Genomic DNA, 19219 nt, shown 5'->3' on the forward strand with positions numbered 1-19219 from the left:
TGGTTTTAAGTGCACGAGCGTCACAAAAATCAAAATTAGGTTCAAGGATAGCGTTGGAATCATTATGTTTACGAGCTAATGCCTTCCATTTAAATGCCCAAAAGATCCAGTTTTTCCACAGTTCACCTATTTCTCTCCTTATGTATTTGAAGCGAATTTAAAATGAAAACATATATTGGGTTTAGCTCAAAACAGAGACTATCAAAACATTGATTTTATAAACATAAATTACACGATTTCAAACTAACAATAATGAATTGTGTATGTGTGAAAGTCCAACCTTGTGAAAAACCGGTTATGATGTTATATCAAATGATCAAATGATATCAAATGGGACAACAAGAAAATAAACACAAATATTTACACAATTTTTTATAAAGTTTTTGGTGTTTTCTTCTTTCTTCTTCAGGGGCCATTCTGTTTCGTCTTTGACAGTCCTTGTCGTCTTATCACGATTTGGGCTCACAGACGAGTTTTGGTATTTCTTCATTTTCACACAAAATCTTGGAGAATCATCGTGAGACAGATAAACTTCAGACTTTGGTCAGTCTACTTTGGGATATCTTTTATACGTTCAACAAAAAATTATTAAAACGTCTCAGCAATTGACTAATAAATGTGTACGGTACTACAATAAGATAGATAATAAAAATATATAAACAATTGTAAGATAAATTGTTTTTTGTTGATGTCTACGAAATTTATCTGGAGGTTTCCTTTCTCCGATCATCCTGGTCAGCATTTAACCATTTTTCATGGTGCACATAGCTGAAAAAGCGGGAATAAGTGGTCCAAGATAAGCGAAAATCAATGTTTAAAGGGTTTATAAGGACGACTTAATTTCAGTTATCAGTTTGTCGACAGAATAACTGTTGTTTCTATTTAAATCCGTGTTTTCTTTTTTCCAGGTTTTTTATCTATAATTTAAAAGTAGTTGAGACTTTTAATGTCATCCAAATTCCCCAGAAGCTCAGGTATAGCTCGGATAAACTGAAAACTAGCAGTCCTCTTAAATTACAAATAGGGGCTCCACAATTGGCCCTGCGATAAAAATTGGCCCACGTGTGTCTTTTATGGCTCATGTTTATTTATTTATCAATTTTCAAGGATGGTAATCAACAATAGTGGCAAGGGGAAAGGGCAAAAAAAGGCGACACTGGCTCTTAGTGGAAGTAACTGCGGCTTTCCATTGTGAGAGGTGTCAAGACTCCCCTCGGTCCAGGCCATTCACAGGGTGGAAGAGATCCGAGGGGTCGAAGGAAAAAACGGCTTATTTGTTATTTCTATCCAAGCCGAATGGCAATCCTGGAAAGCACGACTTCAACGTTAATTATAACACCGTTTCCGTTTTCTGAAAAATTAAATTATCAAAAAAATTCGATATTATTTAATCAAAATTTTCTAGCCACGAATGTAAAACTTTACTGTGCAACTCTAAACTCTGAAGAAAAATATAACTTTTTCTTTCTCCTATTGGGTAATATAATGTATATTGGATTTAATAACAACGAAGGGAATAAACAAAAAGCTTTTTCAAACTACAGCCATGGCATTCATATGAAATAAGATCTTCTTCAAGAAGAAGAAAAATTTTTATTTAGAAATATATACATTAAATAGAGTTGTTTAGTGATGTTCGGTCTAGGAATATTTACCTCCGTTAAATTATAACTAAATTATTATTAATTACAAGAAATTGTTTTTCTCTAAAGGGAAAAATTTTATATTAAAAATCCCAGCTATCATCCACGCAATACAGATTGTACTGGTAAAAGCTTCCCAATGTTTAAAAAATTTAATGATAACATCTCTAATGTCTTCCAGTGCTTTGTCGCATGCCTGAGACACTTGTTCTGCACAACCAGCAGCCTGGTGACATTAAGCGTACATGTGAGACTGGCTAGAATGAGCTTACTTAAAATTGTAAATTTTAAACCTGTTTTGTCGATAATTTTCAGTTCTGTTTCGTCTCTTCCTCCTTGCGCGCCTTGAGCCTCGATTCCTGAGTGGGGCTTCACAAAAAAATGTTTTGACTTGCGTGTTTTGTAAAGTTTGATATATGAACTTTGTGACTGAAACCTTTGTGATTCGAAATAAATTTCCTAAGCATCGATTCATTTTCTTTTGCCAATGGCCGGTCTCATTTTTGCCTTATCCCGCCAAAAAATTTGTAAAAAGGCAGGGTGCGAGTACATAAGTGGTTCAGGTTGCTCGACGCTCGATATAAGGAGGATGGCACGATCAGCCTGGATCGCCACGCACCGTTTCATTTTAATTAGTCGAGTGTTCGATTAACGTTTCGTGGGGCAAATTGTTCAATCGGGCCACTTAATTTCCGTTGTCTGTTCTCCCTCGGGCCGGAGTTTTAATTATTTTCACCGAGACTTTGATCGGGGAAAATTGGTTTTTTAAAAATCAATCGGGGCAAATCCCCCGGGCGACCTGGACGTTGCGAAATGCGGTTTAAATTAAGACCTCCGAGTGCTCAATTGGAACGTACGTAAAACATCTGCCCACACAATATCATCACCATCTATTTCTGTCTTCTGTTCTTCTCTTGTTTTTCCCCAGAAACAAGATATTTCTTCACATTTAAGAGAGGATTTTTAAATATTATGACTTTTAGAACCGAAAGGACCCAACGCTTGTTCGAAACTATTTCACATGAGACTCAAGCATAAAATTGAAGTCTATCCTCTGATATAAGCAGGTCGTAATAAATAGTAATTCATTTTTGTTTTTCACTCCCTTTTTATGATCATCCTATGGTAATTAGTTGAAAAATGATATAATTAATAATACTTTCTTAACCAAATTTCACAATTATAGTTCAAAGAAATAGTTAAAAAACTAATTCATTTGTTAGCTTTCTAACGAAACACATAAGTAACCTAAGGGAATCATAGATAATAACCAATGAATAGAATCACGAGCTTGGTTTGAAATCATTTATTTGCAGCCTGTACAAATATGGTTTTTGCTTGCTCAAAGCACTGCACCAGGAAACAAAGTGCCGTTTTAGGCGACGTGGCGTTTATCGGGGTGGAAAGAGTTCAGAGAACTTGGGCAGTAGGATTATGATGGATCAAGAGCATGGTGTGGAACTTTTGGAAGCGGGATCGGAACAGCTGCTTAACAAAAAGAATCTTCGGGACGGTATGGCTAGTGAGTTAAAAGATTGGATACTCTAAATAGTAGTTGGCTTTGGTAACTTCACTATTTCACTCCTTATATGCAAAGCGGTCGCTCTTGTATAGTAAGTTGAGTTTTGATGGTCAAAACAGATTTCTGCGCTAATAATTTTCGTAGTTGTCCATGTCTTCTTCTGAGCTCTTAAGTATTGTGGAGATTGTACGCCGATCTGCTGTCTAGATATAGTCCTAAGTATATGTACCTGAGTAGAAATTAATAGATCCGAATTATTGTTCTAAAGTGGGGTGTTTTTTCAATGTAAATGTACACTGTATACTATTCAGTCTTGCCCTCCACAACTTTTGTCTTCCATAACTTTGGGTATTATACGTTGCCAGGAAAGCATTGTTTATTTACTTTACAATGACATTTCAAATTTGTTTTGTAATTATTTTGATGAAACGATTTTACTAAATAAAAAACTCAAAGGAATGTAACGAGAAAAAGCAATTCCTAGTCTGGCAAGTCTCGCTGGTAGAGCGTTTAAAATTTTATTTAAAGTAGGGTATTTAAGGTTTTTATTTTAAAGTAAAATTTGTAAACAATTAAAATAAAATAAACAAAAATTGACTGAAAAAACAGGGTTTTTTTTTGGGGGGGGGGTGAATATGTTCAAATAATAACAAAAAGTTTACGTGAAATCTCATCATTTTAAATAGTTTAATCAAAATTTAACTTGTTGTCTACAATTATTATTGTAATTAATATTGTAAAAGAATGAAAATATTATAAGAAAACAAACGAAAAAAATTTATAATCTTCGGTCCGTCCATTCCCGCTTGTAGGTTGGTCAATGGTTGATTTAGATTAGCGGGTTTTCTTTACTATCGGCTTGTAAACCAGAATGAAACAGTGATTTGAAACAGTTGGTTTAAGATCAAAAACTGTCTTTCATGGTTTGTCATAAAAAATAAAAATCCATGAGAAAAAAAACTTAAATTTAAGTGTTCAGTCGAAAAATGAATGTCTGTTTTTAAGAGATTTTAACGTCGGTACTACAGAAGAGTAATAGATCTTTTGGAAGTTTTTTTCTTGATGATGAGGTTTCTAAAGAACTTTAGTATTTAATACATATAGATATGATTTTCAAGATTAGATTGTCAGTGTTATTATGTACACAATGAATCAGAACAGCAGAACAATGATTCTCAGTTAAATATCGGCCATTACGACAATCGAAAAGATCTCTACTCTTCGGTAAAGGAGAGAAAATTAGAAAAATAAATTTAACAGTATAATATTAGCCGGAGTCTCGGGGACGAGGCTGTAAATTGCGTTTTCTTGTTTTGGCGCTAATCGTAGGAAAGGGGTGGCTTAATAAAGAGCTGTAAGGGTTGGGCGGGGGTGGGAAAGCGTGCTGAATGATCATGCCATGTGACGCAGCAGCCCTCAATTTATCACAATTGTGTAATTGCCTCCTCTGAGGGCCCATCACCGAGCCGTTAATCATAACTGACACTATCAGTCCTGTTGTCTTCCCCAGGGCGGCGCGACGACGACGGTCGCTCGGCCGAGAGGGGACTCTAGAGCTGTTATTGCCGGCTTTTTTCCCTTGTTAACAAGCTGTGTAATTTCAGGGGTTAAGAGGGTGAACTTCCCCTGTAAAGGTAGGCATTTTGAAACTTTAGGGCTTTGCGTGGAAAGGATTCGATGAATTACCACTTGTTTTTTTCCATCGATATACTTGATTACTGTATTTTTTCCCGCATGATGTTCCGTGTACGAGTTAGCTTATTTAGTATAAAAATTCTAAAGCGAGAAAATCAAGACCAATTTAAAATGTAGATTTTTGTTGTTATTAAACTTTTAACGTCAATTTCCCATTACCAATGAAATACCAGGCCTATTTATTTCTCGTAATTAATAAATATATTTGAAAATTTCTTGTATTGCATTATGTTGAAACATAGAAAATGATGAGCACAATGCAATCTTAAAGATGTTGATACTTATGTTTCCTCAACTTGACGTCAATGATAGCAAATTCATTGATGATTGAATAACTCCGTTGCTTATTATTTTAAATTTAAATACAAATAATTGTTTTGAGAGAGATAATAGATTACCGCTTTCTAAAATACCTTGTCTTAGATGGTGACTTGGATAATAAATTAAGTAGCAATATTTTAAAAAAAATTCTTTTGATTTATATTTATTTATTTTTACGAGGGTTTGCAACAGCAGAGGTCATATAAACCCTCAGGGTGCCGGTTTTTTTGAAAAAAAAAAAAAACATTTGTAAGTATGTCGGGTTCAAATGCAGGGCCGCTGGATTCAAACCCCGGACCTTTACCTTACAGAGATGAGCACCTTGTCAACTCCTAAACCGTTGCGGTTAAATTTTAAATGATTTTTTTTGGCTACTAGTTTCGATTTATTAAATCATCATCGTAACCCTGATGAAGATTTAATAAATCGAAGCTAGTTGCCAAAAAAAGAAGTTTCATTTAAATAATCCTTTATAACAAATCATGGAAAGGAAACAAAAACAAAAAAGAACTATTTTACTACATTCCGCATCAACAAATACTTCAACGAATATATAGAAAAAGTTTTAAAATGGTTTCAAAGTAAGGAAAGCGTTGTATGAAGTAAAAATGTTACTTTTCGAAGGAGTAACCATCTTAATCAAGTGTGAAAATCTCATTTTGTTTTAACTTAATAAGTTAATAGCCGAGCTTATTACTTATCTATTTATTACTCTGCTTGGATTGGGTAAACAGTAACTTAGAACACATGTTCATCGTGCACTTATTGCAAAATTTGGTTCTTTATTCATGAATAATTTGTAAGTTACATTTTCACACGTCCTGACCAGAAGAAAGTAATTGTCTGTTCGGCTTTCTCCATTCTAAACGTGTAATTAAATCCTTGGAAGGGCGAGGGATGAGGATCCGACCCCCTATGAAGTTGTAAACAACACGCGGGTGCATGAAGAGCAAATTAATTTTCCGACCCTCGACGCCCCGGGAGTTATTAACAGTTAATAGGGGGTCGACCCGGCGCTCGTCACTCGTCTTATATCACCGAGCCGGTCTCGCGATAAGATTTATAATTCGGATAAAAAACAGAAAAGCATCATACGCAGGGGCAGATCGTAAAGCAGGATATTATATGGCACGTCGGAAAAACACGGCCGGGGATTATCTAAGTAACTGGAAGGAGCAATATGTTCTCCGTATCTTTAGAGGGAGCGAGAGGGTGGGCCTAATGGCCCGGAACAATGGAGGGCGCTAAGACAATGGAAGACTCGATCTCGGCGACCATTGTGCCCGGCCCAGTTGATCAGCCGTTACAAGCAATTACGATCGCCGACAAAACAATCCTGGCATCAATCATTCGGTTTCAACGGATTCAACGGACTCCCACGCCGAAATCTGGGCCGGGGCGGACGTCACGGCCGAATGCCGACCCTCCGGGTGACAAAAGGACTCCTTGTCTTCGCTCGTCACTCTGTGAGAGTCCATCACGCCCATGAATATCTCACCGGGTCTACAAGTCGGAAGGACAAAGGGAAATGAATTCTCCTGTTTGTCTCTCAGACATTATAATTTCTTTTTATAACAAAGCTTAAAAAAACTGGACGGTAGACCTGAATTGTCCTGCTCGCCAACCGCCAAAACTGGTCGAGGATAGAACTGTTTTGCCGGAGCGACGAGTTTGTCGAAAACGGCGTTTATCGATCATCCGACGGAACATGAGATGGCCAGGGGATTGTATTGTAGTTTCCGAAGGGTTGAAATCGCCCTTTTAAGGTGATAATCGTTCTTAAGCTCTCATCGGCTATAGTCTCTTCGTGTCTAACATTTCAAAAGCTGACAGACAAAAGCTTCCCAAAGAAGGAATGGCAGAAAAAATAGGAGATCGCGCCGTTTGTTCCCATTGACGGTTTTAAGATTGTGCTCGTTTTTTGCGGGTGTTTTCACGCTTTCGAGGGGTGAGGTGCAAGCAAACTCTACCCTCCTCTCTTCGGAAGCTCTCAACTGTCAAGGGGTCAAACAGTTCCAGACACGTCTCAATCTTCGTGCAGAAATCGACCCGATTTCTAAACACTTTCGTTTTCAGGGGCTTTTTGCATCTGGGGCAACACAAGATCGCCAACCCTTCGGTTACCTGCGGTGTCCTCCGAGCAAGGTAATCTCATTACCAGCTGCTTGGGATTTCGAAGGAAAACCAAGGAAAAATTCAGCAAACGTGTAAAAACACTTTTTACACCGGCCCCTTTCCTGAAATGCCATCTGTCACTATCGACAGAGATGACCCAAGGTGTTGATGCGAATCATCCTTCGCCACCTGGGCTCAAAATTAGATTATCAGGTAAAGCCGTATACAATGGAAATGTCGCCCTTCCTCCATTTTCTCACCATCTCACCAATTTAAATATTCCACCAACTTTTAACGCCCGTTTCGCTAAGTAGTCGGGTTGTTATGACAAACATCTCCAAAAAAATATTATCGCCTTATATCGCTAAATTAATTAATGAAGAGTATATAGAAGGGTTATTTTCTTAAGAATGCAATTGCAACATAAGGAAAGGTTTACCAAAATAAATCTCAAAATTTCCTGTCATTGTATAATATGTATTAACCAGTCCAATTTAATTATAGATTCTTCAACGTAATAACAGTAAAAACATACATCCTTTTAAATATTCATGATAAACAAATAGCCAAATTATAAGAAAGTACTTTTAGTGAATACATTATTGTTGTTAATGCTATTGAATTAATAACTTTTTGTAAGATTCTTCATTTTTGTTGTTTCAAGATAGGTTTAATTCCTATCCAATAACTGGTTTCACATCAACACTGGCCATCAAAAAACCCGACCACCTGGTTTTTGCAGGAAAAAATGGCCAACTTTAGAAATGCATTTTTTCTCAGACTTTTAAGTCACACACCTGCGCCATGTCTCATTTTTTAGGGAATTTTACGCTTAGCAAGATGGCTTTTTTTAAATGGTTTCCTGGCTTCAGACATTGATCGGTAAATTCAAAACTTTAGGAACATGTTAATTTTTGCACTTTGTACGAAAACAACAAATTGAGCTATGGGGCAGGAAAACGTCCTGGATTCCCTACGTAAAAACATCTATATGGCAATCGATAGGAAATTTTATTAAGCTAAATTGGTCACCTTCCATTTTGCTCACTATCTAAACAGTTTTGGGCATTCGTTTTGTCCGTGCTCATGGAAAAAACCGATCACTCTCTAACCGATTTTTCATTATATGATCTATTGTTTCAATTCGAACCACAACACCTAGGCAATGGGAAGGAAAAGTCGAATTTCCGTGAGAAACAATTGGTAATCAAAAGCAAAAGCATTCCGCACCTCAAAAATCAAAGTAAGAAAAAGTAAGAATTGTCTCTTTCCTGTTCACTTTTTGAAAAAAATCCTCGTAACGAAAGATGTAGAGAGCAAAAAATATGCGAAAACCTGGCTGTTCAAAATTTATGGTTTTTTGAAAATCAGTATTGAAAGCTTATTAACATTTCCTATCGATTGCAATAGGGCGCGATTTTCCTGCTCCACAGCTCAATTTGAAATTTTTGTAAAAAGTGCAAAAATTAAAATGTTCCCGAATTTTTGAATTCCTGATGAATGACTGAAGCTAGGAAACATTTCAAAAACTTGTTGAGCGTAAAATTTTCTAAAAAAATGAAACCTAGCGAGTCTGTGACGTAAAATTCTAAGAAAATATGCATTTCCAAAGTTGGCGATTTTTTCGTGCAAAAAACCTGGTGGTCGGTTTTTTATGGGCAGTTTAGTTGGTAAGACCGATGTAAAATACACTTGCAGACTGTTCGTTGTTATTTGTTGAAACGTTGTGAATAAGCGGTGAGTCCTTTTGACCAGATGGTGTAATCGTACGTGTGTAGGATTCTCGAAATGCCAATTTGTGGCAAATCCTCCGTTCCTCTTAGCGGCCCCCCGCCGGATCCGGGATTACTGGACACAGTTGCGGCCCATTCGAGCGTAACCAGTTGTCACCTGTCTCTCCGAGTATATCCCAGCCTTTGTTCCCTATTTTTCGAAACCGGGCCATATTTAAAAGGGATGCAGATGCACGTCCGTCAGTCCGAATGAAAAGGAGTCACCTAAAATCATATCTTTTGTCGCCGTTGCCTCTCCGGCCATTTCGGCCTTTCCGAGATTTAAAGGCAAAAGACTCAGGCGAATTTGTTCTCACCCCAACCCAAGATATCTGATTGGCGGAACGTACCGTTCCGCAGTTGGGCGGTTGAGCGATCCTTCTGATCAAACTTTCAATCGAGCAATAAACCCGATATTGATCCGCCTGCCTTGTCCATTATTGGCCCGGTATTTCCTTCTAACATTTGATGAATGGCAACCGGGGTCAACTTCCAACGATTTACCCTATAAAATATATGACGCATACAAGTCCGCGTGTTGTCTTTATGGCCAGACACCAAAATAGTCCAATATTGGGGCAACTACTCGTACAAGACTTGTTAACAGACATTCGTTCTATTTCGACCCCTTTTCCCTTATCTGTAAACAATTCCTTTTATATATTTATTAGAAGAAAACAAAAGTTGTGTTAAAATGCGTTCACTGACCCTTAAGATTGCGTACTGACTTGAAAACCAGGAAATGAAGACGACGTCCGATGCCAACAGAGATCTAAAAATAAAACCAACGGACGGCAAAAACGTCGCCGTTTTCGATTGTTACGATTCCCAAGAGAATAACAGATATCCAGCATTGTCCTCCTTGTCATGAGACACCGCCCTGGATAAATTATTTATATCGTGTTGATTTTGTGCGTCGATCCGTAATGAAATCTGACACGCCTCCCAGAAAAGAGATGCGCCCTGGAATTTATTCGGATGCGACCAATTAGCATTTTACGATCTGTGCCCCCTCACCGACAATGCGCTGATCACGATGAGAACGGAGGGCAAAGGGCGCAATATATGCACCCCAATGGTTTAAATGAAACCGGTAATCGTCCGCGAATTGATACCATTCGATACCTGTTAAATTATCCGGCTTTACCTGTCGAATTCAACAGTCAAAGAATGTTATAACAATTAGTATGTCCTTCTTTCATTAAAAGTAACTTTTCAGTCGGAATTTCATTACTCGAACAAAGATTTAAAATAAAATAAGTTTTGGAAACTAACTTCACCAATTTTGCACCTTATTTTCTTTAGCACTCTCAACACGACACGCAAGAATGGCACGATTACACAGAAGACAAACACTTTGAGCACTGAAGATGATCTCAATAAAGATGGAAACGTTGGAACGATAAAGAAAATGTTTTTCTGAAACCTACATCACACCAGACCGCATCTCACGATATCTGAATAATTATCGATTAACGGTCACTAATCTCTTCTTTAGCATTTTTTCGTAATTTTTATACGGAATTATTGCATTATCCTACTTAGATCAAAATAATTTCCGTCATGTACGAAGTCCACATTTTTTAACATAACTCAAAAAAATGCAACAAACTGATTATAAATAGTTAACACATTCTGCTTGTATTTAACACATTTTCTAATACAGACTGGTTTTTACCTTAACTATTACTACTATAATTTTTGTTGTCCTATAGTGTTTAAATGTTTTATAAATCTTTTAATTTTTATCAGTTAAGCAGTTAGGTATATTTTATATCATAAACTAAAAAAAATACCAAATAAAATCTTTAATAATTAATTAGGACAACTAAGCTTTGGAAAAACATATTTAACTAAGAAATATATAGAACAAAAGATCTATAACCTTGGCGACGTTTATCCATCTTTTGTTTTGTTGCCATGCAATATTTTTTTATGTTATTTTTTTAAAACTTTAACATATTGACGATATATAGATTAAACAACAATAAATAAATTATTGTGAAATGTATCTCATACATAACAAATACATCACATAATGAACTTGCACTGGGTCCGTCTTCACTCGTGGATTCCATGACACTTAAACGCGTTTCGGATTAGCACCATCTTCAGTGAGAATATAACTGAGTTTGGTATTTAAGTTTTAGTTAATCTTATAATTCTTCCTTCTTGAAGGTGGGATAATAGGTCATCCCAAAAAACCACAACCAGTTTTTATCCACAACGTTTCGGATTTATTTTAATCCTTCCTCAGGTGAGTTAACGCCTGTACACAGAACAAATATTTTTTACATTTTTATATCAACATGGTTATCATTGTTTCTTCACTACTTACAATGGTTAAAAAAGTGGTCGTCAGTCATTAATATTTTATAACAATTTATTTTAAAAAAGAGCCAGTGTGGTATTTATTCAGACTAGAAACAAACGTTTTAATATTTTTTAGTTATAAATTGATATCATCCTTTCATTTATATATTTATGTTAAACAATATAATCAACGGATAAGGCAAATTAAAAAATAATAAAAATGATCAAATCGAGGAATATTCTCCTTTATCAGTTAACTAAAATTATCATTAATAATTTATTATGGTAAATATGAACATTGGTGGAGTGGAACGATACAAAACAAAAGTCATCCTGTGCTTACATTAAAGTTGAAACAAAGGAGGATAAAAAATAAAATCCCACATGATTATCCTCAAAAAGATTTTATTTTATTTGTTTATTTATTTTTTTAGTTTTAGAGCCGCATACTCACCAGATCTTTCTCTCCTCTTTAGCTTTGCATCATTTTCTTATCTGTCTGGTGTTTTAAACTTTCCAACATATTTTATTGTTCTCCAGCTCGGTTACGATATTTTATGGTACAACCATCACTTGTTTATCCTACTACTAGTCTCTCTGATCTCAGAGCCTCAATAAAATAACACAAATAACAAACAAAATTGCTTAGAGACACAAAAACATGATTATCTCGTTAGCATTCACTCTACCCCAGAGGGGGGTATCTCTCCATTCACGCTAATAAATTAGATTCTGTATAATTAGGGATAAGTCCTTCATTTATATTAACAAATTACATTACCCCAGACTACTTGATATTCAACGGAGTAATTGGGGATAAACACTGTCAATCACGCTAATAAATCACACACAACACTACACAACATCATTCTACCGAAGAGGGTAATTAAAGATAACCCTGCCATTCACGTAAATAAATACATTCGTACCAATAAATAACACATTGCATACATGAAGGTACAAAGATTTCTATAAAAAAATATAACAAAGATTATTTTTTAAAAATTTCATAAACCTTCAAAATAAGCCGAACATAATAAAAATGACGCATGATTGAAAACGCGAAGGAAATAAAAATGAAAAACCCTCGATTCTAGATCAAGGAAACTTCAAAATCCTTACAGAAGCTACAGAATATCACTGCTCTCATTTATTTTAAAATCGGATAAAAATATTAAAACAATTAATTTGGTCAGTGTTGCCGTATTTAAATCTGGAAAAATCTATAATTAGTTTGTAAACTAATAAGACTCCGTAAAAAAAAGGCAATTTTGGGGAAGTGGATGCATGTTTGGAAGATCAGGAAAACTGAAATGAAAAACGGAAAACTAGTATATTTGACTAAATATTTACATATACAGATTGCAACCTGTCTCTTTTTTTTTATTTGTGTTAGAAGTGCGAAAGACACTGGGCTTTATAACGTTCTACAACCTTAACAATGTAATCATTTTATATTGTTTTGCCTGTTACTGCGTTTGCGGGGAAAAACTGATTATAAAAAAACCCGCTGTCAGAGGTTCAGATGAGATATGCACAACGGAAAAAAACGTGACATTTATCCGTATTACCTGTGGGGTTATGAACCTGAAATTTGGTCGTTACCGATCACTTTGGTCTGGCTTTCATCTCTGGGTTGGTCTGTCAGACGTGTTTAAGAACGTCACCATCTTCAGTGTATGCAAAAAACACTGTAGATGGTGAAATAGCACAATGCAGTACACTTTTCAAAGGCCATCAAAATAAAGTAAATCAAAGCAACGGAACTAGTATTGTAATGAATCACCTAGAGATAACCAAAAACAAATGGTTTAATACAAGACAGTTACCGAAAAAATTTGTCATTTTAAAAATCTACTATTCATGATTCAGCACCTAAATTTGTAATACTGCTTATATATAATTATGTAATAAAATAAACGTATTCAAATTTTTTCGATGTTCCACAATTTTCGTTGTGATTTTCATCAATCAGCTAATTCTAGAAATTGAGATGTGACGTTCCCTATCGTCCTTCGTTTTCTTCAACATTCCAGATCTTTTTCAGTTCGCCAGCAGTAACGTATCGGTTCGCCTATTGCCCTGCTTTCGACAACAATTAGGTTCAGCACCTGGAAACTGACAACGGGGCCGATCCGAGGGAAAAAAAAACCTGTCCCCCAAGGGATAATCCCCGATCCTATTCACATCCTCCCAGCTCATTCACAGATATCTTGAATGAGATGGGCCCTCCATTCATTCCAGCGGCCAATTAATTTCATCCCGATTTGCGTGGAAACGCGTTTTTGGTTGTGAATCATTACTTTCGACTCACAAGCGCTACCTCGTTTCTACCTGGGCAAACACCTGAGCGAGAATGGTTCAGGTGCGCCGCGCTAGACGGCGGACCCATTCTCACCCTCTACTACCCTTTCCGTTCTAAACGTTCCACCTCAACAAAATGAAAATGACCCTCAGTAAATTTTAAAAAAATTAAAACTTCTATTAAACAACTATGAATAAAAATTATATGCATAACTAGTTGATGACACAATATTGACTCAAATTATAAAATGTGAAATGATACATACTACTAGGTACATATTAAAAAATACATAAATATATAATACATAAATATATACATACGTAAATAAATATAAACCTATTTAAATATATTGGACCGAATATTGAATAGGAAATATGTATTTGAATACTTAAAAAGGCTTTTTTTATTATTCTATAATTAAGATTAATTTGAAAAATGGCAAATGTATAGTACCCATAAGCCGCAAGAGATAGTCACAGACAATTAGATAAAAAAAGAAAGACAGTAGGGGATTTTATTTATTTATTTATTTATTTATTTTTGGGTTGTTTGCAGTACTCTTATCTTTTCTATCCTCTTGACTGAACGCTGATTTTGACGAATAGTTCAAATAACGAAAGAAAAAATGCCCTAATATTGATAAAGAGTCAGAACTAATGATGAAACTTTAAACATTGTTTTAGATAGACAGATAGCTAGATAAAGAGATAGAAAAAGAGTGAGAGGGTGGAGAGTGAGAATGAGAGATTGATTGATTGTTTGATTAAACCACGTAAAGTTAGGCCTCGTAATCCTTTCATCCACTTTACATGGGTTATGTTGCACATTATACATTACACATACAATTTATCCACACTCTTTTGTTCTTTACAATTTATTGTACAAATACAATATAAGAAAAAAAATTACATATATTTTATTAAAAATTTCACGTTACAAAACTTTTTTGGTTAATAAATTTATAAGATGATAATGTATTTATTTAAGTAAAAAAAGAAAACATGAACAATAAAACTTTAACAAGAATTTTCGATAGTCATGATATTACATTAATTATCTAATTAGTTTTTAATTTTTGTTCTAATATTATGGTTGTTTAGAGAACATAAAAACACATAATGTAATATGTACACAACATAATTAATTTATGTTTCCATGATTTTATGATGTTTTTGATCATTTTCCATCAGATGTTTTAGATATTTTACTTTGAAAGTGCGAAAATTGCTCGCAGAGGAAATAATATTTGGAAAATTATTAAACGTCTTTATGCTGGTAATTAAGAAAGAGTTGTAGTACGTTTAATTCTATGAATTGAGAGAGAGGGAGAGAGAGAGAGAGAGGAGAGAGAGAGTGGGTGAGAGTGAGAGCAAAAGAGGGCGAGAGTAAGGGAGAGAGAAAAGAAGAATATAGGAGCGATAATAAACAAAAAAGAGAAGGTGGAGTATGATATTGAGAATGGGGAAGTGAGAAACTGGGAAAGAGTAACCGGGAGAAAGAAAGGAAATGAGAAAAAGTGGAGAGGGAGAGAGAGAGAGAGGAGAGAGAGAGTGTGTGAGAGTGAGAGCAAAAGAGGGCGAGAGTAAGGGAGAGAGAAAAGAAGAAAATAGGAGCTATAATAAACAAAAAAGAGAAGGTGGAGTATGATATTGAGAATGGGGAAGTGAGAAACTGGGAAAGAGTAACCGGGAGAAAGAAAGGAAATGAGAAAAAGTGGAGAGGGAGAGAGAGAGAGAGAGAGAGAGAGAGAGAGAGTGAGAGTGAGAGCACAACGAGCACAGCGTATACAAGATTCCTGTACATTTATCTATTTCTTAACCTTAGAATCTAGACTAACAATAAGATGAGATAGGTGACATATTTTTTAGATTTGGTTTGTTATTTACTATTACATATATATTATTCTCATCTTGAATAAATTTATTTAAGAAATATCCGCAGTTTAATTTACTGTGTTCGTTCATAAATCTTTTTAGAGAGCATTCGATTGGGGTGGGGGTTAAAAATGAAGATGCAAAAGAAGATAAGGTTTCTGAAAAGTTGAATCTCTTTCTCTTCAAAATAATACAATGCTTTTTTTCTAAGTTGAAATACCTGAATGCTGTGACATAAACATTACCTGGGCGTATACAACATCCAGTATTCGGTGCAATTAAAGGAGTTGGCTGTGAGAAAGTGCTGCGTTAACATATACATGCGTTATTGGTAATAAATTGAACTGAATTGAAAGAATATGATCTGGCTACTTGACCAAAAAATCGGTTTAATAATTACTCATCAAGAAAGGGTTGACTAAGTGAGGCGATCGCCGCGCTGTGTTTACCAATAAGACCGTCCGCGCCGTGTCAACATCCCGGGTGATAAGCTGTCTTAGCAGCAATATTTTTTTTACAGCGTAGGCATTTTGGACAACTCTTTCTCCCTCGGGGAACAAGGCCTCTTAATGACAAGAAGCCCTTTTTGATGAATGCCAGGGAGGCGGCCGTTAGATTGCCGTCCCTTGTAGCCGGGGTTGCATTAGCCACGGATCGGCTCACGCAGCTTTCAGCATCCCTCTTTTTTCGCGTCAAAGGACGACCGCAGAAGCACGCGTCCCATTTAATAACTCCTCGGACTATTTGTAAATGACGCGTAAAACAACAAGGGGAAGCGCCGTATTAGAGCGGCTTGCAGTCGAGTGTGCCATTTCCGCCGGATAATGAGTTACACCCTATCGCGCTCGTGCTTGCGGTCTTTGCCCAGTACTTCCCCTTTTTAACCTCAATTACGCAATTTCGGCGCCAATTTGACATTTCTTCTGGGTAGCATATTTGTTTGTTTTATTTACAACCTACTAAATAGTCTTTGCTTTCACTTACCAAGAGTTTAGGAGGATGATGTTCATCGATTAATCCGAATTGAGTAATGAATTATGAAGATATAAATATTACACAACAAATTTGATAACTGATTCAGTTTAATGTCTTCAATTTTATTAATCAAACCTACTATCAATTCATATTACCTACATCATCTATCTACACATAGTTGAAGTTGGGTTGTCCCCGATCAAATTTCCAGTAAAGATTGTAGAATTACTAATCTCGTCTGATAGACCAAATAACCGAGGAAGTCAGACCAAGTCGGTCGAAAACGACCTAACTTCAGATATGAGTGTTAGATATCCAATTTAAAGAACACATATATGTTGATTTGCAAACAACGATCCATTCAAATCGCCATTTGGTAGCTTTTAGAAGAAAATATTTTCTACACTGAAATCCTAATAGAAACTGAATATTAGATTTCACCTTGAGGTCTGCCTGTAGTTCAGGCGTTTAGTTATAGCTGGTCTTTCTATTCTCATATCCCGCTATGTACAAATCAAATTATTTTAACTCAATCTAATTTGTAGTGTGTTTAGTGACCGTTAGTTAATGATTGATTATTCATAGATTCAGACCGCATCTCACGATCTTCTAATAATCACTAATTTGTAGTGATATCCATCCTACTTAACACTGAAACATTTCATATTCAAGCTACAGGTCAATTATAAACAATCCAAGAACCCCCTAACAAACTTTAGAAGGAAAGAGATAACAGAATGTATTAAAGGAAACAGGAAAAAACTGCGAATCTTAACAGCATTCTTAACAAGACATCTAAAGATTCTAACCCTACATGGCACGTGCAGATTCTGCAAAGAAGCAGGGGACACCACACACCTACTAGCGATAGGGATAAGAGAGGCGGCCACAAGGCCTACTGCACCTCGACCTAAAAAGATCTATTGTGTTCCTTTATTAATCAGCCTCCACAGTTTTGCCAGTGGTCCCTTGGTGTAGGATGCTTGTGGTTTTTCTTGTCCTAGTTGCAAGAACCTGACACACCTACTAACAAACTGTTGCTACACTTGCAGGTGGAAGTATTCTGAGGCATACAAAGCAACCGTAGAAGAGATTCAACCACTGTAACCGAGCCTATCAATCAAATTTCTTGATGAAGTAGGACATACCGGTGTGCTTTAAGCACAGAACGAGGGATACAATAGCTCGTAAAGGGCGCAGCATAATACACACCCTGACTATCATCTATCTATCTATGCACAGCCCAATTAATTTCTCAAACATGAAGATGGGTATACCAGAATGTTTGGAGATGTACAAACTAGGAAGACTGTTGAACCAAGATCAGAAGAGAGATAATAGTAAAGAAATTGGTTAGACCTATTGAGCCAGTCAAAAATAATCTTAAATGGTTTAAAATCATATCAATTATGTGGTTCATTAGCGTGCAGATCTTAAGTTGAAATCTGCCAAAGGTTTTACAAATAATTATAGTTGTTCATCCTGACAAGAACGTTGAAAAAAATACGTTTACAACCCTCTGGATCGGTTAGGGGTTTGGTATTGGCCGGAAGCTTATTACAGGACAATTACGTTCCGACGATCAATGAAGCTGTGGGCACGGTCGAATTCTCCTTCCGGTCAGCCTTCGAGGAGGCACGGTTCCTTGCCGTGTTTCTTTTCGTTCGGAAGTGATTTCCCCTTCCGGTGAAAATCACTTCCGACCACTTTTGAAAAAGGCGCGTGTCGCGAAATGACGCATGAACGCCAACGGTTATTTTTTGAAGTCCTCCTTGGGTAATTAGTCGGAGTCCATTAGAAGCTAATGCTCCAACATCAATCCGGGATCGTCGGGAGATCGAGTAGGGCGCCTTAAGTGCCGGTAATTGATCACCACCCCGGAGAATCAAAGGGCGATATCCTTTCAAGGATACTGACAATAATGAATCAAAGGGTCGGCCCTCGCCACGCATCTATCTTAACCACTGTCTCCATTTCCTGTTCCTTTACACCAACCCCAATCCACGCCCCCTTGTTTAACCCGGGACGATCAATTATTCAGGAGCAACACCTAAATCATTAATCTGGAGTGGGCCGAGGACGCCCTTTCGGGTCTTTGGATCAATGGCGGGCTTCGTGAAGAAACAGTGATTCCAGTATCGACCGCCTCCAAAGGCGTTTTGAATCGTAAACCTGTCAAGATAAAAATAAAATTCAACTTGGCCTAGGAATTAGTCATTTGTCCTGCATTTACAAGGTTTTTTAGTTCTTCACTCTACAGGCTGTCTTGAGTTTACGTTTCACTCTCACATTTCACCAAATGGATTCAAGCATGATGGGAAGCCTAAACATCGATCTTTGATGCATATTCTGGCCTTTAGAACAGAAATGTATACATTGATACAAAAGTTTAGTTGACTTTTGCTTATCGATGTACCTCCAGCTGGTTAAGGCACAATAAAACTATTATTACAGTGAATTATTTGTCTGATCGGGGAAAATAGTAGACCAAAACGGCAGCTATACGTAGCCTTAAATGTTAAGGTTCTAATTGAATGGCTGACTTGTCATACAACAATAAATGGTGAGAATAATTTAACAGATCATAAAAAATGGGAAATTTTAATAATCTACTTATTCGTCTTTATTCATGTCGCTTGAAACACTGCTTGCAACATTAGCATTTAATGAGGGACTTAACGTGT

At 36.4% G+C, this 19219-nt stretch overlaps 1 protein-coding gene across 2 annotated transcripts in view; it reads left to right on the forward strand.

Moving 5' to 3' along the window:
* Positions 1 to 19219, forward strand: part of LOC106665084 (MDS1 and EVI1 complex locus protein EVI1-A) — a 68479-nt gene that overhangs the window by 10321 nt on the left and 38939 nt on the right. The gene's annotated exons all lie outside the window — the stretch shown is intronic.

Source organism: Cimex lectularius, unplaced genomic scaffold, assembly GCF_000648675.2.
Source record: "Cimex lectularius strain Harlan isolate CLEC.00 unplaced genomic scaffold, Clec_2.1 scaffold225, whole genome shotgun sequence".
Taxonomy (NCBI): Eukaryota; Metazoa; Arthropoda; class Insecta; order Hemiptera; family Cimicidae; genus Cimex; species Cimex lectularius.